Here is a 16,934-nt window from a genome sequence, read left to right on the forward strand (position 1 = left end):
GATGTTGTTCTTTCCAGAACTGGTGCATTCGTTTTAGATATCCTCTTCTTGTTGGACTTGATCTGTAGTAACAGATCATTATTTCTTTGTTTTCCATCACTGTGTATCTGTGACGGGTAAACACCTTTTCTTCCAGTAGTTCTGCAGCTGCTGGCCCTGGTTGCTCAGCCAACAGTCCTGAGTCCTGTAACCCATTTTTCACCAGATATCCAGGAACTCCAATATCTAGCACGGACCTTGTTAACCCGGGCGACATCCCAGCCGGTATGGCATTCTGAAATTTACGTCTCACCATATTTTTTATGGGAGAGACACTCTTTGTCTGACTCCTCTGATGAGACCTGTCCAGTATGGTTGAACCTCTGGCATAGCTCTCATCTTCCTCAGAGTACACAAACCCCACAACCACGTCAAGATAGTGCCTCACTGGGGGTTGTGATGATGATGATGATGATGATGATGTCTTGCAGGTCATTTTCAGTCTGTTGTCCCCAGGATGCTGCACCCATAAACACATCATTGCTTAAGAAGTAGCTGAAGATGACATGGCAAGTTATTATGTAAGTATCAGAGAACAGAGCCATTCTACAGAAAATAACTACCTTAAGGAAACCTCCTTGGCAACCTCCTTCAATTTTGTTCATTTCTTGAATACTTCATTACTGCGTTTCTTGTCTAGTCTATTTTACAACCTGGATGCATCATTTGCATTCATGATTTATCCTTTCAGAGAAGATGATCAATTTTTACATGTGGATCTGAATCAAAACTCTCATACTGTTTCTCATGCATTTTTTAAAAAAAGAAACATTAATTCAATGTAGTGTTCGCTATGTTGATTAGCAGTGATGGTTTTAGAACTGCATTCTATGTACTATTCATTTCAGCGGGCCAGTTCACCTCGCAGGTGACTCCAAATTTTGGCAGTCACCAGAGGTCACCAATATGATCAAAGATATCTGGGAGAAACTTGGGTTTTTATCTGAGCTGGATGGTTTACATAATTTCTGCAGCAGATTACCCAGCAGCAACCTGCAGAATGGGCCAAGAATGGTTCACCATAGTCTTTGAGAAGAAACAGAGCTATGGAGAACCGCAGAATGCAGAGTTTGCATTCATAGCATACTGAGGTGCATTATTGCACTTCCAACATAGCCTCCAGGATCTTGCGTAAAATATTAAGAAATTGGCAAACTGTGTGTGGTCAAGTAACTAGTTTCTGAGAGAAAGGAGGCTATGAGGTATATTAGGAAGTAAAGAGGATAGGAGCTTTTAGAAGGAGATGTTGGGCAGAGGATAAACATTAGTTTTATTCCCAGGATTAAAAAGGGACCATTCCTACTGCAATGACTGGTTTTTAAGAGGTGGTCTGGCCATTGAGACAGAGATGTGCTATATAATAATTGACCAATAAATTTGTTGGTGTTCTAACTGTAATGTGGATTGAGCCTCCCACACAATCTCTTCTACATGAGAAGTTTGTAGGGATTTGCCCCTACAATTTGCTTTTTGAGCTGAGTGAGCTATTATCTCAGATGGGATTTCTCTTTACTGGGGGACCCTTTGGCCACATCCCTAGTCACTTCAACTTTGGCATCCCCACACTTGTTGTGAACTATGGAGGCTTATTCTGTGCAATAAGGGACTCTAAGTTCTCCTGGAAACACCATGTCTGCATACATACTTACTGTATGCTTTTCTTGCAATAATGATCTCCAGAATTAAAAAAAAAAAAAAGCATTTGAGAGTGAGACTAAAGGCGAGTGTACTGGGCTTATTGTTTTTGTGGAATTCCATGCCTTTATCAGCTGCATTTTATAATACATCCTTTAAAGCTTTTGTTTTCTTTGTCCTCTTGTACTATAAATGTCTGTGAAATCCATTAACATTCTAATACTGACATTCTGCAATGTGAGGATTTTATCCAGTCAATTATCCATGACAAATAGTTTGCATGGAAAACTACAACATGTTCCATTGTCCAAAGAATACAAAGATTCCAAAACAGCGATATGTAGTTCACAAAGACTCTCAATCCTGAATTTGCTGTCAGAATAGAGGGAACAGCAAAAAATGTTAAGGGGGCTAAGAAAGTAGATTTTCCAGGGATGTACCTGCTCAACAATGAAGATCAAGATGATATGAAGATAGAGAGGAACAAGCATATACAAGCATGCCATATGTAACATTTATGCAGGTAAACTACAAAGCAGGTTTCAGTTTGAATTGGCAGTCTTAAACTAACAAAGTAGGGAAGCTGAGCATTGCACTGGATTTTCTCTATTAATTTTTTTAAAAATTATTCTTTCTCAGTAGTCATCTGAACACTGAGATTGATTCCCCCCCCCTTCGGATAAATATGGCATTCAGAATAAGTGCTTTTAAGATCTGTTGGACTAGTGTCAGATAAGTAGGTATGGGATTATTATAGCTTTATACACAATCTGATGCACTTTTAACTTGGGAATAAACCCCATTTAGCACAGTGTGATTTATTCTCAAGGCAATATATGTGTAGGATCTCACCTGAAGAAAACAAAGAGAAATCTCTTTCACTGTTAAATGATGCATTTTTATAGCAATATGCTTTAAAGCAAAATGTTTTAAGCAGTTAACTTCTGGAACAAACCTACGTCTTCAATATTAATATTTGATGGGAGCTAAGTTTTTGGGATGCATGCTTATGCCACCTGGACAGAGGAATAAAATGTCCTTTGGTTCTTTAAGGGTGTAAATGATGCATGGAGATAATAAATTAAAAAATAATTAAATAAAATGGAGAGACTAAACTAAGGCCATCGTCGCTTCTGACTTGTGTACATCCCTTGAATACATCCAGGGTTGTTGGGCAGGAGTCCTACACTGAAAAAGAAAACAAAACAAAGTGAAGATCTCCTAAATAAGAGAGAGTAGCAGAACTATCAGTGTTTTGCTTCAGATTCCTTCAATGTGTTTCTTTTTATTGATATCTCCATAAGATTGGATGAGTTCTGTGAAAAGAAAGCCAGTTTTATTTACCATTTTTCTCTTATTTATTTGCCTCTTTGTCTACATCTGCAAGAAACATAGAACCATAGCTAGCTACAATAATATTAAGGGCTGAAAGTCTTTTGGAAGAAAAATATCTTCAGGATATTCCAGAAGAAGAATAGCATCAGGGCCAGGATATTCCAGATATTATTGGAGTTATTAATGAGGAAGCCTGATGCCTAGCCCATGCTCTCAGCACTTCAGACAGACAGGAAGCTTTCACAAGGTCTTCTCCAGATATTCAAACTGGGTAGTCAGAATCTAAACGTTTGAAAAGATGGACTATTGCGAGAGCTTTCTGGTCAGTAAATGCTGCCTCATATTGGCCACAGATTTCAATTGCTACTCCAGTAGGAACTGTGAGTCCTAGATTCTTATATCAAAGAGCAAAGGAAGTACACTCTCATCTTTAGCAGCCACTAGGGCTATTGTTCCTAGATGACTCAACTAATTATGCATCTCCATTTGTTTCTCCCCATCAAAGTCTTGACAACCTCCAGACAGTGCCTCAATATTTCCACAGCATCTTCAGTTTACTATAGAGTAGTGATGTCATCATGAGTGCCATCAACATCTCATCTGAAACTGGGAAATGATTTTTCATAATGCCTTATACTTATAGCCTTCCATTGGAATGCCCCAAAGTTCAACTATTTATCTCTCATGACTACAGAATAGAATCATCCACTCAGATGGAAGCTGAATTATTGTAAAATGGTGCCTTCTGCTTCCAACCCTTGCAGGCAATTTTAGAGGTAAGCATAGATGATTGAATGTTCCAATGTTAAAGCAATATTCCCATGCTTTAATGTAGCATTTCAAATGGGAAAATACTAGATCTTGCTTTGCTCTTCTACTATCACTGCCTTTCCATAAAGGTTCCTTTTGAAACGATGACTGTTTCAAGAGTTCTACTTTCTTGAGAGGATTAGTTGAAGCAGGACCTTACACTGAGACACATAACCAAGCAGTAAACAATAGCCTAATCAAGAACATTCCCACCAACACTGACAGGGCAAGCCATTTGCATATAAACAGAGATTAAAGTCCACTCCCTTCTAGCACTGATGTGCTACCTAGTTGGATAATAAAGCATCTGCAAGAAAACAACTAAACTCAGAGAGCACCAATGACCCATAATTCTTCCTGTGCTTCAGATATGCTCTTCTATTGGTACAATGAAGTTTAGATGATTCAATAAATCTTCCATAAAAGAATGATTGGTACAAATCATTATTTCATTATTCTGATGTACCTGTGGTTATAAAGGTTTTTCAGCCATATAATACATTGGATGTTGCCTTGGTGACAGGATCCAAAAACTTCTACTTAATTTCCAGGAGCAGAAGATAGACATTGTCTAAAAGAATAAAACTGCTCCATACATATAAACATAGAAGCTTAGGTAGCATGCTAGATAAATAATAGCTGTTAAAGAAACAAGATCAAATAATACACACACATACACACTTATAGATAATTCTGTGAGGAGTAAATTCAAGGATGCAGTCAGAAGAAACAATAACTATCAAAGGATTAAAGCAACTTTTCTTTGAGCCACCTAAATCTCATCATCTTCTGATACCTGTTTAATTACAACATGCAAGAATTTGCTCAGGATTTCTCTCCTACATCGAACAGCCACCTCTAAGTTGCCGGATCATTCTATTGCTCTTTTTATATCCCACCGCCAAGTGATGACACTGAGCTGGATCCAACTGCATTTCCCTAAAATGCAAACCTTTCTTCAAAATGAATCTCTATGCTTTACTTAGGGGATGATGTTTAGTATTCTGAGTGGTGTGCCACAAATTTAGAAGAAGCATAATGAATAAACTATTCAGCAACACTCAAAATGTCACAGAGACATCCCTGCAAAACAACACTGCAAAACACTAATCCGGCAATATATATGATTTTTATTTATAAGTGAGATTTAACACAAAAATCCTGTTTATGTGCTTGCCGAAATAATGTGAATTAAAAAGATATAATAGGAGCAGAATCAGCTCCACTCCATAACTTCCTTCTTTGCCGAACATCAACGAAACATTAAAATCTGAATAGACTTCTACAGCCTTCTGCCATATGTCTTCTATACCTGAACTACTTATTTAAGTACAAGAAAATCTCGGTGGTTCCTCTAAAAATCAGTTCAGGGAGGATTCTAAATATTTTCTTATAAAAGGAGTTCCAAAGCAATCCATAAACTCCTACCATTTGGAATAAAAATATTTTATTGATTCAGCAAAACAATTATCTAAATGTAAACGGCAACTATTTGCAACCCTTCTCCAAAGAAGGACCCAAACATTTTACAGAGTTTTATATGTGGCTTAACCATGATTCTCTAAGAATTCCATTTTAATAAGACAAATACTTTGATGCATGCTGTGCCTTCATTTTTTTCCATTTCATTACATTTCATTATATTTAATTTTGAAGAAAAGTCAACTAATTATAATCTTGTAACATTAACATCCAAAAATGTAATTAGTATTGATAGAATATCCATTTTTCCTCTCTCTTACCCACATTTACTATCTCAAGGCACCTAAGATTATTGAATATTAAGATTTTGCGTGCATGTTGACTGGGTGACTACCTGGACAAGTCATTGCCATTTGGTTTTCCATTGCTGGCTTTCTAAGGCTGAGAGAAAGTGACTGGCCCAAGGTCACCCAGCTGGCTTTGTGCATAAGGCAGGATTAGAACTCATGATCTGTTGGCTTCTAGCCTGGTGCCTTAACCATTACACCAAACTGGATCCCATTAATAATCTAGGTATATTATATAAATATCCTTCTGTCAGACCAACATATTGTACTAAATGTGAGAAAATGGACCAATATTTGGCATACTGTATGTGGCTGGGTTTAGTAATATTTTAAAGTTGAGTTGTTTTATATTAACTTTTTATGGATATCTCTTAGTTCCTACAAAACTAAATAACTGTCATTGTTCTATATATTCTTTTCTGATTTTATTGTATTTATTCTTTTGGTTGCACTTTATCACATCTTCTTGTTGTTATACCTATCAATAAATATATGTTACCATTTTAGTTTAACATAATCTAGAGAGGCAGCAAAATGCAGAGATGTTGATTTTTAATAAATTGCATCTGAGAAATGCCCCTGTGTGTGTTACTCCTGCTGGGGGATGAATGGCACACCTGAAAACATCTTAGTGTGCATTAGAAAGAAATAAAAAAGGCATTTTTGCTTTTGATATTTTATTCTCTTATGGTGCAATGAGAACTGTTTTTTTCCTGAGCAATTGTGCTCCAGTATTCACCTGGCATATTCCACCTCTCAATGGATTGACGCATATTTATTCTGCAGAAAACAATATTCAGTGGCTCTCTGCAGTTACAATGACATCAAAAAGAAACCCTGAAAAAGACAATAAGTGAAATCTGGAAAACCAAGTGGTATTTTAATTTGAAACATATTATAGATATGAATCGTCAGGTAGGAAGATTAGTTAGGTAGTAGGGCAGCAGCAAATTCATGATAATGTTTTTGGCCCTCTTTTTCTCTCTTGTGCTTAAAGGAAGTGATTATTCAGGATGGGGACATTGTTTTGTATTATGTGTAAATTATTTAATATGAACATATTGCTAATTGCACATAGAATATTTTAAATGAGCACTGAGAAAAGAACAAACTAAGGCTGCCATGGAACCTTTGACTCTTTTTCAATATATGAGTGCAGAGAATAGATACCTTCAACTGAATTTTACATGTTTGAACTGTGACGTGGGTTGATGACAAGAACTAAGCACATAGTCTGCCATAGATGGATGTACTGATTTTATCAGAAGTGATGTGGAGGATCTTAGGTCAAGTTGTCAATGCTGAAGAATATGCGTCGGATTCAGGAATTGTAATAGGTTCTTATAGCTTAGTTGCTAAGTAATGCAATTTCTCAAGTATCTATAGATAATTGATGTAAGGTTTTCAACAGGACAGCTTTTAGGTACAAGGCATGAATTGTGTTTTTAATCTGCCCAATAATGGGACGATTCTATTCAAATCAGTCCCTCAGATTACATGAAGACTGAGGGATGTATCAAGGTGTGAGATTTCAATTACTTGTCTTTGTCTCTGCTTTATACGTACACAAGGCTTCACAGATTTTAAAGCAATATAAGTATTACCCTGGGATTTGAAGAGAAGATCAGCACAAGAAATCAGTTTCTTTAGACAGTGAACTAGATATATTGTCTGATTACCTATAATGAAAAGTTGACATTTAGAAAAAAAGATGTGGCTAGATTGGTGTCAGAAGTCCAGTATAGAATATTGACGCTATTCATGGCAGACAGAAACTCTATTGCTTATATTGTGATTTACTTCATGCAATTTTCCTTCTGACATCTAATTAGTTTGTTTTAAAAAATTGTCTGGAATGAAGGGAACTGAAGAAACTTCTTGGATGAGAAGCCAAACATTTTTAAAGAAAAAACCAAGAAAATCCAATTGCCTTTTGAAAAAAAGCATCCTTGGGATGTCTGGAATGAAATGTTTCCTGGAGATGCATCTATTATCCTTGAACATTGGTCATACTTTTTAATGAGGTACTTTTTATAGCACAGCAATCATTAAGTACTGTACTTTTATTTCACTCTCTATGAACGTCTATGATAAAAATTACACTGGTGCTGTTTTTGATATGTTTGCCTTTTTTAAACCATTGGAATTCCTAAAGCTGTTGTTTTTGTTTTAGTCTATATTTTTCAGCAAAGAAAAAAAAATCTATGAGTGTTTTGCCCAATAATCTTTGGTCAAACTTAATTCACTGTTTCCTGGTGAAGTAATGAGGCTTTTTTGTGGAATCAAAGATCTGTGCAATTAACTGTTCTTTAATTTCTCCAGCAGGAAGAAAATAAACATTTTACATGTTGCCAATGTGGCTCTGAGGAAAAATACTGTGTCTGCTTCTTAGTCACAAGGGGTTGACTATCTTAACCAGGTGATATTATCAGGTAGCAATTTTGTTGAAAATTAGGTCTCAAAGCTACTTAGGTATCGTAGCTGGGCTGCCTAAGTATGAGAAATCAGGTCTATCTAATGAATTCTTGGTTGCTAGTCTGTATACTTGGACTAAAAAGTCTAAGAAGAAGACTGAAATCCTTTCATAGAAATTTCATAGAATGTTACATTTCTGCAAGGTTTTTCTATGTAAGTTGTTATTATTTGGGGAAACAGAAATGTTTCCATGACTGGTAGACATTGCTAATATTCTACTGCATGGATGAAAATGTTGGTGATGATTATGAAGAAGATGATGATGATGATGACAAGTAACTGCTATGCTGTACAATTCTTAATAAAGATCACACTGTAAACATTAAATTACCATATCACCATTTAACCAATCAGATCTGTCTGTCAGCATGAAGATTCTTATCTTGCTATACTATCCTAACACTTCATTGTTATGCTCCAAACAAAGAATGACATGGGATTATTTTTTCAAGCCCCGTTCTTTAGTGTTTCACTCCTCTAGACAAAATCATGCCGACTGAACATCCTGCTGTTTGCATCTACAATATACTCTGCAAATTATTACAGAGAAGCTGTCTTCACCCTCTTTCTCTTACATAATACCTGGAAAGATATTTTTTTTATTCCTTTTTTAATTCCTTTAATTCCTCTGGAATGCATTCCCTCCCTCAGAGAATCCATCTCCTTATTACATTCCATCACACATTTGTCCTATATAGTCCAATAAGGTAAGGCTAATTTCACTTTCACTATAGCTATAGTATCACAAAACTGATTGATTTATATTTAATGCTGATTCTTAGTGAGAACACAAACATAACATTTCCATTACGATACAGGTAGTCCTTGACTTACAACCACAATTGAGTCCAAAATTTAAGTTGCTAAGCAAGTCATTTGTTAAGTGAGTTTTGCCCCAACGGGGACACTCATAAATATGAGTTAGCTTCCAACTCTCTGAATTTTGATCATGTGAACATGGGGACGCTGCAATGATCATAAGTGTGAAATACAGTCATAAGTCACTTTTTTTCACTGATGTAACTTTGAATGGTCACTGAATAAACTGTTGTAAGTCAAGGACTGCCTGTATTTCCCCAACTGGCATTTGGGTCACCCAACAGTATCCCCCATCAACACTGTAACTGAGTCCATGTACGATTTCTTTGGTTGTTTTCTTCCATTCTTTCCTTCCATGTTTCCTAGCATTACAGACTTCCCATGAGAGTTAGGTCTTCTATTATGTGTCCAAAGTGTGCCATGTGTGAGAACTCTTGGTTGATTTGCTTGATGATCCATTTGTTTTCTTGTTTAATGTAAATCCTAAATGACTTATGTTAAATTATCTTTCAGTTGTGCACATGTGTACAAATACCTGTACAGATTAACTCTACACTGTATGAATGCTTCACTGAATTGGTCTTATGTAAGCAGGTATTCTAGCCAGAAAGTATAGAAGGAATTATCTGCGCTGTCACTGGAATGTACTAGTCTACATCCAAATTTTTAAAAAGGGAAGCTATACTATAATCATCTAGCAACTAACTAAAAAGTTTTTACACTAAAATATGATTGATGAATTATTAAATCCAGTCTTTTAAGGTAATGGTTTTGGTTAATTAAATAAGAAAAATGTCTTAAGTAATTCAACTGTCTAATAAAAAGGCAATATATGATTTATTTATCTATGTATTTAATTAATTCTCCACCCATCTTACCATCAAGAGTGATGATTAAAAGATCACATAAAGTACACTATGTCCTCTATCAAGTGACTGAACAGTGAGGGAGATCAGTTTCACATTACAAGACCAAGAAAGTCATTTTCAGTACAGGACTACCCCCCATCTTCATGTACCTGTAGAAATATTTTTAGAAGACATACAATTCATCACATTATACTGAAATACGTTGAAAAATAGCACAAAACACTTTTTTTAAAAAAGAAAAAAATTGAATAGCATCAAAATTTATATCTTGACTTGACTTTTAATCTTGATGCTTTTTAATCATGTTGCCTTTTTTATTTGTCTATTTTTTAAAAATGTTCTTGTCATGCTGGCTGCACTTTAATTTTACTCTGAAGAATTTGATGTAAATGTATTCATTAAGAAACATATTTGAGAGTCTCTGTTAAGTAAGATATAACTAAAATTCATTATTTCATCTTTAGAGATAATTTTTATTAAACAATATTCCCCTAACTTGCCCAGTCACACTAAAGAAGTTTACTATGTATACTCATCAGTGAAAGATTTATTATAGGTGAGATGTTCATCATATTTATTAGAAATTATAGAAAGATTTATACCATATTCAATTGAAAAGAAGACAATCCTAAGTATAAGAAAAAAGGAACATTATCAAAATATAGACAAAATACCTGTACAATGTCAAGATTTCCCCACTTGTCAAGCTAAACTTTCCAGTTCCAGCTGAGTTCAATAGCATATATAGCACTGGTTCCTACGTTTCTTTAAAAAAAAACACACTTTAAATGGGCAGGCTTGAGATATGGTAATTTGCTCAAGGTCTCCCAGTGAGTTCTATAATTAAGAGTTGACTTGAATATGTGTCATTTCTTAATCATTGCACCATGATGGCTCTACATCATATGACCTTTAGTTGTTGGGAGATACTTAGGATTGGAAATACATGTTTGTTGATTATTACAAATAGTCCTTGACTTACAATCATTCATTCAGTGACCATTTCAAATTACATCAGTGCTGAAAAAATGGATTATTATATGTGCCTGAAGTTTACTGATTGGCCATTAAGATCTGTCATAAAATCATACTGCTTGGCATGTAGGTGATCTTTTGAAACTCTCCCAGGCAAAAGTGTAGATCAGATGGCATGATGGCAAATTAATATTTTATTTGTAGCTCTTCTGTCATAGTGACTTATTGGCTAAATGCTGTTATGAACACTTCCAGGGGAAATAGCTGTGTTCTGAATGGACAGAAGAAGCTTAAAAGTCATTTTTGTTATCTATAAGCCACTAATGTAAAGTCTGAGTTATATTTATTGTACATCTGAGAAATGAAAGCACATAAGTATAAATGAACATAAAAGATGGTAAGCTCACGGTCCTGAGCAAAGAATTTATTAGAACTTGATACTATTACATTTGGGGACAGTCTCACAAGTCAAAAGCACCTTTGATGAGCATATTGGCAGAAATGATATTTCCAGCTGGCTCCCCTATTCTCTGGGCAGGGATGTTGTAAAACTCAGTGTAATATCGCTCTCTCCACTGCTTATTCAAATACTGAAATGAAAGCTGTTGTACAGGCCCAGCAAAAGAAGCTGCCAGGATTAGCTTTTATTATTATTATTAAGCTGTTCTTGGTTTTTTGATCATTATTGTGTATTTAACTTGATATTTTTATGTCATTTGGTTATACAGGCACCTGACTGTTAAGAGGGCTATGCATATTTTAAATACATGAATAAAGTTAGAAGAGAGGTAGATTTGCCTCAGGTGGCAAATACTTGGCATTTTAAGGAGATATGTAGCTCTTAAGCCCCTGAGCTTTCCCCATTTTGTATGCAGATTGCTCTTTACCCATAAATGAGTGTTGGGCAAGGGAGAATGCCTTTCCATCAACAGTGTCAAAGTACAATTCTTTAAGCTGATTATGTGTATCAAATAAATGGAGGGAAGGAGGTCACATCTGGTATTATGTACTAGATTAAGATTAGAGATTTCAAGGAACCAACAGAATGCATTAGAGAGCACTTGAACATAATGATCAGGTTTTATAAGCATAGCATATCAACTGGCTTCAAAGATCAAGATATTCTGCATATGTTTTCATTTTTTTCCATGCTGGAAAATTATACTCAAAATGTTCAAGAGACATTTGGTTGGGTTTTTATTTTTCTTTGCTCTTTCCTTTCACAGTGATTAGATACATTGATGTTGTTCACCATCTGGGTCATTAATTAATGCAACAAATGTTTACAGTGAGTTGGTAAGGAGGTCTTTCAGAAGGCCATGAACCTTGAAAATAGTACTCCCTTAGTGCCATTTTCTCCTTCAGTCTCAGTTAGCTCTCACTTAATATTTGGATGCAATTTTGAGTTTGAGTTTAAAAGGCTGCTCCTATAGTAGTAAACGCTACTTCAGGTCCAGCTCTTACATCTTATTCTGCTGGCTCAAGAGCAGAATGTATTCCAAAACCATAAACACATTTGCAATGGTTTGTGAAATAACCTCATCTCTTTCTAGATTGTCCAATATATATAATCCCAAAGAAGAAACAGAAGTAACAATAATAATGCTAGATTTCTCCTGAATGTGCAGTAAAAAGCTTACATATTTATTAAATGGAGTATCAAGCACTCCAGCTGAACAGTGATCCTAAATGGCCCAGAGGATATTACTGTACACACACAAAATAAAAAATTATATTAACAAATCCATTAATTTAATCCAGGTGCATGCACACCGCCAATTAATCCTAGATCTTCAAGGCAATTTAAAGGATATCAGGATTGGAGCTATTCGAACCTCAGGGGGAATTCTATTCCAGAAGATAGATGCTGCCACAGAGAAGGCTGACTTCCTAGGCTCCCATTAGATTTTGTTACTTGAGAGATGGGGTATAGAGCAAGACCACTGTCAGATCTTATTGGAAAGACAGAAGAAAGATGGTCCTTCATATAACCAGCTTTACTGCCCTGAAGGATTTTATAGATGATAACCAGCATTGCTAGGCCGTGTGGCTTATGTAGTATAGTTTTTACATAGGGTGGACCATGTTATGCCCATAACTGCTCAGACTGCTCTGTTCGGGACTAGTTGTAGCTTCCAAGTAATCTACAAAGGGACCCATGTAGAAAGTATTTTAGTAGTCCATTTGCAAAGTGACTAAGCAGACAGGTCTTAAGAAGGCTTTCCTGACAATTGCTGCCACTTGCTCTTCAATGTCCCCAAACTGTGCACCAATACACTTGGGGAAGTGTCATCCTATTAGAAATGCATATAGAAAAATCTCCTACAATGGAAGAACCATGTACGCACAGCTATTCACTTTTGTCAGGGTTGATTTTAAGCCTATTCCTCCCAGTCCAAATCTTTACAGTTTCCAGCCATTGGAACAAGATCTTGTCAGCATCACTTGGTTGATCACAGCTTGGGGGTTGACCGAAGTAGTGATTGGCTGAAGTAACTCAAAGAGAACCCCAGCTTTGACTAAGCAGTGCTATACACATTTGGGAGTCATATGGGCTAGAATAATTAAAAGAAATATGGGCAACAATGCAAGGACAATAAAATAGACTGGGAATGCTTTTTATCTGGAATAGAGTGTGGTGTGGCCGAGGTAACTGCCTGTTTTTTTTCTCATCTGGGCTGCACATTAACATATGCAATTAACCTACAGAGGTTTGATTCAAAATCAAGGAAAACTATTCCACTCCAATCAAAAGGATTTGGGATTAATTTAGTGTAATTTTAATCGAAGTCTGGGAACTTGGGGGCCTTCAGATGTTGCTAAACTACAGTTCCCATCACTCCCATAAGTAAAATCAATAAAATAAAAGTTGTGTTAGCAACATCTGGAGGAGCACATGTTCCATGGCCCTGATTTAAGTGCATTTTTATGACCTTTCAAATTAATCCTTTTGTGCAAATGCAGAGATTAGCAACAGTATTAAATCTCCATTGTGTGACATTGGTGAGCTTTTGAAAAAATGCAGTGAGGAAGAAACAGTGAGTTGGATTCCAATTTTGTGGATTTATTGAAATTAAAGGCATCATTTGTAAACTTAAATAAGATGGGATGTTCCATATAGCCGTTATTCTATGGAGATGTTCCTGTACACAGTGCCAGCTACTTGGTTGGCTGTTCAGTGCATGCTATTCATGACTGCAGGTTGGCAGGAGCTGGGACAAGAATGCTATCATGCAGTGCTTGGGTCTTGAACAGCCCAGTGTCACAACCACTAGGCCACTGTGCCCCATATGTGTGTGTGTGTTTATACACACACACACACACACACACACAAAGACACACAATCTCTGTCCTTGAATACATGTATTTAGCTTAGCTCCTCGCTCATCTTGGGTAGTTCTCTATGTACCCAAGTTTGTCTATTAGATGAGATTATATTCTATATACCGTATTTTTCCATGTATAAGATGCTATTTTTTCATGCAAACACCCTGTTCAAAAATCAGGTGCATCTTATGCAAGTGCAGCGTCTTATACATGGAAAAATAATGGTAACCTCCGCAGCCTAGGGCATGCCTGTGTGGGTTGCCATGCCACCTGGTGCAGGTGCCAAGTCCCTGTGGGCTTGCCACTAACAGGAGCGGGGAAGGGGGCAAGATCGTCAGCCAGCCGAACTTCAGATTTGCTGGACAGCTCCGCCGAACAGCTGATCGGCGCGGAGAAACTTGCATGCCAGAGCATCTTATACAAGGGTGTGTCTTATAGACGGAAAAATACAGTATATGTGTGGTTATAACCAATCTAATAGGCAAATTTAGGAACACAGAGAACTATCCAAGGTGAGCTGGGAGTTGAGCTAAAAATTCAAGAGTCAATCTGGAGTGAGCCAAAGTACAAGAACAGGTAGAAAGTGAATTCTGTACTGGTGTATTTAGACATAAGCCCTATTGTGTTCACTGAGACTTGCTTAGTCGCCAATACATGCACACTGAATGGCAGAATCAGTATGTTTGAAAATGAAAAGGAGCTCAAAGAGACAAAAATGAATTTTTTTAATGCTAGCATCCCTGGCATTAAAAGTGAACATGAGTAGAAAGAATCGGAGAATGAAACAAGTTTATCCTGTCATAATTTGAGAAGCAAAACCTAAGGGCAATTACAGAAGAGCTTCTGGTACTGAGAAAGGAACATAAATGGAAATTAGAGTGCAGTGCCTTGAACTTTCTGCTATTTGTGGCATGTTTTCTTCATTCATCCCCATTTTCCTAAATGTTCCTAGATTCCTAACATAGACAAAGGACAAAGGATAACAAGATTTTAATGATGCTATATTTTTAATCTCAGGAGTCACTTTTAATATGCTGTCTTTATTTAAACCCGTTCTATTTTTGAAAAGTATAAAGGTCTGCTGCATTGCAATACTGCTTTGTTTTTATATATCCCTATCTTAAGATGAATTGATTTATTTTTCTGCATACACAAAACGCAGAGGCTATTTTTTTACTATCTTGAAAGAAAAATAAAGCCGATGCATAAAAGGTTATTCAAGCACAGAGAAAAATTGTTGTTCTCCTCTCTACTTTTAATTTCCATCCCCCCCCCAGTTTGATTTGCATCCCATTGATTCCAAATACATTGATTTTAGTTATTTTTAAGCTTCTATTTATGCCAACTACTCTCAGAGTATAAAATGTAATAGTTAAAACATCCATGTTGCAATTAAAACAAATGTGTCATCATAAAACCCAAAGAGAGAAAAACCATCATCAAGAACAAAAATAAGTACGTAAAATAAAGTAAAAGATGGTGAAATTAAGGGAACCAGTGTAAACAACGCAAGATATCTGCTTGTGGTCCCAGTGCCAGGAGCCAATCAGTACATAGGCCTCTACCTTTGCGACCAGTTGCAGTTTCTGTGTCTCTTTCATGTGTGAGGACTTCAGAAGCAAGGAAAGGCTTGCCCCATGTAAAGTGCATTGCTGTAATCCACCCAGAGGATAGGGAGGGTGACAGTTATGCAGCTAGATTTTCCTGCACTATGTGAGTATCCAAAGCTAGGCAAAGTATCCTCTAGCCATGGCCTCCCTTTGTTGTTCCAGAAAGAGCAATGAGTCCAGAAAGATTCTCTAAATTGGAAACTAGTTCCTTCATGGGTAATGCCTATCTAGCCAGATAACCCAGTACAAACAGTTATTCCACTTTACTTGGGTATATCTTCAGTGTGTTTTCTCCATCTGGGCTCTTATAATTTTTAGTCATTAGGGCAGGAAATCAACGACATTTCCTTATTCTCCGGGGTGGCAATGTAAACTTCTTAACAACAACAAATAGGCTGTCACTGAGATTCTAGAGTAACATTCATCCCACATTGGTTAGCTGAGTGGTTGAACTTCCCCACAGCTTATCCACAATATATTTTATTATGTATCCACAGATTCTTATAGATTAAGTAAAGTCTACATTGTAAAAGTACTTGTTTTCCACACTGCCACAAACTAGAGATACTCAGATTGTAAAACATCCTCAATATAACAGTTATAAAAACAAGTAGATCAACACCACCCAAACAGAAACCTACAAACAATCAAAATAGAAAATGTAAATGGCACAATAAAATAAGGTAAAGACTTTCTAGAACAGCTACATCTTCAACAGCTTCCAAAATGTAAACTGTGAGTGTGGAAAAATTAACAGTATTTCTCTCTTTGGTCAGGGTGGTATTGGCTGAAGTAGGCAGTCTGGCAGATAAGTAGGTGCTAAACCATGAAGAATTTATAGTAAAGTCAGCTCTTTAAATTTTACCAGGAAAACAATTGGCAAAACACAAAACTCATGTCATTGCGTTTGACCATGCTACATTTTAGACCAACTGTAATTTGCAAGTAATTTTTAAGGGCAGTCCGTAGAGTATATTACAGAGGTCTAGCACCTGATAATAAGGGTATGAAGTTACAATAGCTAGGTCCCACTGTAACATCATGTAGGACTGCAATGGTTACTTCACTCTATGATGGAGATACAGCTCAGAGAACCAATATTCTCTGTTTTTAGCATTTGGGGATTGTCAGCCCTAAAGGCATTGAGACTTTGGAAGGCCGGAGATGTATGTGAAATTATATTTTAGTCTCATAGTTTCCAAGAAAATATGTTTCATCAGAAAAATACCCAATGCACAGGGTGATAAAAAGCCCTTTTTGTTGGTAAATCA

General features: G+C 36.4%; 1 protein-coding gene across 3 annotated transcripts in view; it reads right to left on the reverse strand.

Moving 5' to 3' along the window:
• The window catches only part of LOC120310678, a 62,819-nt gene that overhangs the window by 14,733 nt on the left and 31,152 nt on the right, over positions 1-16,934 (reverse strand). The gene's annotated exons all lie outside the window — the stretch shown is intronic.

The sequence above is a fragment of the Crotalus tigris genome, unplaced genomic scaffold (genome assembly GCF_016545835.1).
Source record: "Crotalus tigris isolate CLP2741 ecotype Arizona unplaced genomic scaffold, ASM1654583v1 scf7180000018260.332519, whole genome shotgun sequence".
NCBI lineage: Eukaryota > Metazoa > Chordata > Lepidosauria > Squamata > Viperidae > Crotalus > Crotalus tigris.